Source organism: Lathyrus oleraceus, chromosome 2 (genome assembly GCF_024323335.1).
Source record: "Lathyrus oleraceus cultivar Zhongwan6 chromosome 2, CAAS_Psat_ZW6_1.0, whole genome shotgun sequence".
Taxonomy (NCBI): Eukaryota; Viridiplantae; Streptophyta; class Magnoliopsida; order Fabales; family Fabaceae; genus Lathyrus; species Lathyrus oleraceus.
The window spans coordinates 265,983,063-265,989,121 of record NC_066580.1 but is presented as its reverse complement, the minus strand read 5'-3'; the positions used below and the strand labels follow the sequence as shown (position 1 = coordinate 265,989,121).

General features: G+C 35.8%; 1 long non-coding RNA gene across 3 annotated transcripts; it reads left to right on the top strand.

Moving 5' to 3' along the window:
- The first annotated feature begins 793 nt into the window (after positions 1 to 793).
- On the top strand, positions 794 to 2,885 carry LOC127119100 (uncharacterized). Of its 3 annotated transcripts, none has more exons than XR_007802622.1 (2): positions 794 to 1,218; positions 2,555 to 2,885. It is a non-coding gene; the product is annotated as an uncharacterized LOC127119100 (long non-coding RNA). The 3 variants fall into 3 exon arrangements; XR_007802623.1 differs by having other exon boundaries at positions 794 to 1,703; XR_007802624.1 differs by having other exon boundaries at positions 794 to 1,717.
- Positions 2,886 to 6,059: the final 3,174 nt, after the last annotated feature.

The following is a 6,059-nucleotide window of genomic DNA, read 5'->3' as shown; positions in this document are numbered from 1 at the left end:
TCAGCATATCCATAATAGCTTGAGTGCAATGAACTTGCCATATCAAGTGATCAAGGGTCTTCTGATCACTTGAATTAGGCTTGGGGCTTACAACTCAATTACAAAGGATTTGGTTGACCAAAGTTACCTTTGGTCAACAATAATCAGTGGTATTGAAAGTGATAGATTAAATATGTATAATAACAAACCATTGAATTAACCAATCAGACAAATCTGACTAAAACCCTAAGCTAAGGGAATAATCATAAAAAATCAAGATTTTCCTACCTAGGGGTACAATGGTCATATCCTAAAAAATGGTTAATTAGGAAAAAATTGATTAAAATTCTAACAATTAAGACCTAATCAAAATTAACTAAACCAAATCTAATATCTAGTTATGCACAATTAATCAACCAAGATTTAATCAAAATTAGTTATCTAATCAAACATAGTTAACATCTAATTACACTACATGATACCCACAATTTGAGCTGATCTAAAATTAACCTATTTAGAAAATTAATTCTAAAATTAGATTATTTCTGTAATTTAAACTTAGGATTCTAATTAATCTAAATATCCTCATTAATTTAATTATCTAAACTCTCATTAACCTAATTAAATTCTAGAAAACACAAAAGAGTTAATCAATTCTAAAATTCTAATCCTCCTAATCAAATTCTAAAAATCCTAATGAATTCTGAATTTTTATTTCTAAAATTTCCAAATATTCTAATATTCTAAGTCTTAATTAATTTCTAATTAGAAACACAAAAACAAGAAAATGGTGTACACAAATTGGAAATGGGCCTTGAAGCCAAAGAAAGGTATGCCTGAACTGGGATGAATGAACAAAAACGCGCCTTTGCCCCAGGGAAATAAGGCCCAATACGGAGTCAATCAAAATGGTGTTTACTGATCCTTGGGGTCAACTTAGTATGGTGAGCACCGATTTTGCACATCAACATGAAACGAAAAGCATAGTAAGCTGAAATAAAATGTTCCTTGTGAACAGAAAAGAACACTTCTCATCCATAAAGTCTCATCACGCGTTCATCTTCCTCTTCGTCTTTTCGAAACGTCATGCACCAATTAAAGAAACCACAACTCCACTTCATCGATTCGGGACTCAACATCATCATCAACGTTCAGATCGGTTGTATGCGTGTGGAAACAAAGAAAAACGGAATTGACATCAGGAAACTCACCAGATTTTGAAGCTTTGATTGCAAACATGTATCAAAACTTTCTCCTTCTTTGATTTCGATTCACACTTCTTCTTCTTATTATTCACGTGCGAGCATTAGATACGAATGAGAGGGAAGCGAAGTACGCTGTGAATTCGCGTCGCCGTGAGTTTGTGGTGTGAGAGTTGCGAATTACTCAATCGATTGCATCATGATGATTGCGCCTTCTGCGATTTGCTCGCGTGTTTGCAGAAGCAGATTGAGAGTGAAAAAGGCGTGTTATGAGATTCACGGCGAAGATTGAATGTTCGAGAGGTGTGAAAATCATGAAGATGTGAGAAGAGTGAATTGTTATGAGATATTGCCAAGGTGAGAGAGTGATGAGTGAGGAAGATGATTGTTCTGTGAAGGAAAGTGAGAGTGTTGTATAACTATTTATTTGAGATAGTGAGAAATGGTGAATGATCTGAGATTTTCTGTTTTGAGAGAAAAAAAGTTCCAGCTGAAATTAGGAGGTGAACTTTGTTTATATAGGTGATGATGATTCAGTTGAGTTGTTATTCTATTATGCCTTCCATCCAAAATTTTGTTGAGTTGGTTATGAATTCTGTTGGAGTTTGTTACCATTTCTACTATGAGATTTTTGCTTTATGTTCTAACTTTGTTAGGTGGTTTTTGAAAACAGTTAGAGTTTCTATGAGGTTAGTTATGAGGAAAATGAAATTAGGTGGCTGTTAATGGTTTGTTGTGCAAGTTTGTATTTGAACTAAGTTGAAAAAATGAATTACATTGGTTCTGTTATGATTATGCAGGTATGTGGTTTTGGGTGAAGCAGGGCAATGGTGTTGAATGTTGCTCTGTTACCATATTATGTAGGGTTGATGTATTAGTTGCTTTCACTTGTGTTCAGGGCTATGCATTTTTTTATTTTACAGGGTTATATGCTTTGTGATTTTTCTATCATGAACTACCTTTTTGTTATGAAATATTAGGCCCTGTTTAAGGTCAGTTTATAGGTGTATCTGTTAGTCTCAATTTTCTTGGCAAAGGCCAATAGGTTATGTAGAATTGAAATGCAATTGGGATTTGATGTGGAAAATTGAATGGTAGGTCAAATATGTAGTGAATTGTTCATTGTGTATGAATTTTGTTGAATTGTAATGGTATAGGAAATTGTGCATGGTTGGAAAGTTGTGTTGAATTTAAATGTATATAATTTATGGAATTGGATTGGATTGGGAATACGTATGTGAAATGTACTGAATGTGTGCTATTTGAATGTTTGGAATAAATGGTTATGGAATTGGATTCAAGTGGTTTAGATTAGGGTTTTGTGTATGACTTGAATTTTGATTTTTGTGTGTTGGTATGGTTGTAACTTGTAGGTCTTTAAGCAATGCATGACATGACTTTATGGTGGGCAAGGCAAGGCTTATGGCATCGAAATGGTCAAATTGAAAAAAATGGAGTTTTCTCGATCATGAAGCAACATCGGATCAAGTATGGATGTATATGTAGTCAAAATTAAGTTTAGGAGGAAGAAATGTAAAAGTTGACTTTGATCAACTATTTGACCAAAAGGTCAACAGTTGACCAAAAAGTCAACTTTTGAAAAATGTATATTTCTTTTATTTCCTTATAACGGGACAATGTATTCATTGATGAATGAATGAAAACTCAAATGTTTGGATGAAATAAAACATGATTGTATGCGAATCAAGACTTGACCTTTGACAAAAAAAACAAACTTGACTTTATGAATGAAACAAATCCCTTAACCCATTGAATCATAAGGATAACGATAGCACATGAACCAAATGAACCAAGATATATGGATAAAATCAAGACTTAATGACCTATGAATCATAATGGACCAAAAGATCAATGCATCAATGCAAGCATGAACCCCAAAATCAATGACCAAGGACTTAATCTTGACAACACCATATGCTTAGAAGCAAAGACCATGAGTCAAGGACAAAACCTTGAACCAGATGAAATGCCAAACCAACTTAATGCATGACATGATGTATGACAAGATGGTCGAGATCTTTTTCCCAATGAGCTAGAGTTTCAGTCAATTCCATGATCAAAAGTCAACCTTAAATGGCATACAAGTACCAAGTATGCATAATTAGGGTTCCATGATGTACACCCCATAATAAAGGCCTTCAAACCAAGGATAAAGATCCACAGGCAATATCCCAACTCAATGGCCAACAATTAGGGTTTAGTGACCAAATAAATACTTAAGAGTTAATCACTTAAGTGCACCTTACCTTACGGTGTTCCTTATTTACTCTATCTCTCATAAATCTGTCCTTTTGTGTGTGACCCTGTAGGTTTTCGCGGCATCGACAATTATATTAAATCACGTATTTAACATAATAAACAGTGAGCGATATCTAGCAACACATCACTGCTACCCAAGACACGAAAATGTCACATGATCTGACAAATCCTTTTGTGATAATACTTATGTGTACAATTACCCTTTTTCCCTTATATCTATATTGAACACAGGGCATAGACCGTGTCATCCTTGTCCAATTCCATCTAGGTCACTCATGTCCCTCATCATGTTTCGTGGAGTACCCATCAACTATCTTTATGGTCATCCAGTTACGGACAATGTTTGATCAACAATAAAGCACTCGACTCTACATGTAGGGTCTATAGTGGTTTCAGGTCAAAGGGTGTATACACCATTATCACGATGAGAATAACTTATGACACTTTGCATAACATTCTATATAGTATTCTCATATCGGGTCAATCCAGTATAAATATTACTCCTAATATTCATACCTATGTTAAAGACTTGATAACTCCTTATCCATGATCCATCAGATGTGATCATCAGTCTATATACATAATAGTCTTAATGCTTTAATGTTATCCCACTTCATAACAAAGCTTGACTACAGATACTTTAAGAATAATGTCCTTATGTTTAATGGGATCTTATGATTAAGTCACACTTGATACATTAAACGGACTAGATATTCTAGGGATTTTATTAAACAAACATAATAAAGAAAAAGCCTTTTTATTACTAATAAATAATTCGATACAAGTACTAAAAGTATTAGCCTCTAGGGCTTACACCAACACTCATGTCATAGCTGAAGCTCTTCATCTGAAGAAATCTGAGATTGATGCTCATTTGGTGAAGAAAGGAGGGATTCTTGGGTTGACTTCTCTTTTCTTCATTGGTAAAGCTATTGTTTTTGCTCAAGCCGGTAGCATGGATGCTTTTGAAGCTATCTTGGTGTTGCTCATTTATGGTTTGGCTTTGTTCCCTAACACTGACAGTTTTGTTGATATTAACACCATTAGAATTTTATTGATTGAGAATCCTGGTCCGACTCTATTGGGTGAAATGTATTTCTCTTTGAATTTGAGGAATTTTAAAGCTGGTGGGACTATTGTGTGTTGTGTTCCTCTTCTGTACAAGTGGTTTATTTCACACTTGCCTCAGACGCCTATTTTTCTGGAGAACTGACAATGTCTACGGTGGTCCCAGAGACTGACTTATGTCTATCACTAATGAAGATATTATTTGGTATGATTTTGCATTGGGTAGCTTGGATATTATTGACAGTTGTGATGAGTTCTCTAAGGTGCCTCTCATTGGTACGCAAGGAGGAATCAACTACAACCCAACATTGGCCCGTCGTCAGCTTGGGTTCCCATTGAGAGATAAGCCTAATAACGTCCAGTTAGAAGGTCTATTTTATCAAGAGGGTAAACATCTCTAACTTATGAAGAGTAGAATGGTGCGCGATTTGCATAATAGACATAGGAAAGGAAGATCCGAGCTTGGTCCACACGATTGTGTAGCTATGGAAGCCTACCCTACTTGGGTGAATAAGAGAGCTTGGGAGCTCAAGATGTCGTAGCTTGTGAAAGACCTATGTCTGTGGTTGTGGCTGAGCCATCAACTCTCCCTAACCAAGATGTAGAGGAGTTGGAAGACACACTTACCAAGATGAAGCAAGAGAAAGATTTGTGGGAAAAGTGGTTCCACACTTTGAACCGAAAGCATGAGAAGTTGCAGCTTGAGTCGAAAGAGAAAGATGCACTTATTGAGATTCTTGAGGATTATGCAGTGAAGAGACAGAGATAACCAGGGGATTTATTTTCCTCTAGTATGCCTCAGTCTTCCAGTGCTTGGAAGAAGATTGTTGATCAACTTGTCCTTGAGAAGGATCAGATGAAGACATCCTTTGAGTCCGAGATTCGACGCATCCGAAGGAAGTATGCTCCCATTTCCAAATCATCTGATGCAGTTATTAGGGATCCTTAGGATGATAGTTTCCTTTTCTCTTGCATTTATACTTGGGTTTCTAAAATTGTACTCAGTGTAATCCTTCCAATTTTATGAGTAACAAGAGATTTTATGGTCAATTGAATTGTTATTATTGATTATTTTTATTAATTGAAAATATTTGCAAATAAGACTTCATATGTTCTTTGAAGTTAAAAGCAATAAAAAACAATTAATTTCATGCATCATTTGCATAACAGGTTTCTTCCTGCTGGGTTCCCATGGGGAATGCCACTAAACTTTGTACTACGCCTGATATGCCTGTTGGGTTCCCATGGGGAATGCCACTAAACTTTGTACCTGAGGGGTACACGCCAACATTTGCTTCTCTGTCGGAATTTAGTCCGATTCTGTCAGTTCCTCCTCCTATTGTTCATACTCTTCCTCATGTCGAGGATACCATTTACCATTCTGAGTCGTCTGAAGATCCAGATATTTATGAGAAGATGAATGAAATGAAGGATCTATTCCTTGAGCTGCACAAGGAATTGAAGACTCTAAGGGGAAAGGATTTGTTTGGAAAGAGTGCTGTCGGGCTGTGTTTAGTTCCCAATGTCAAA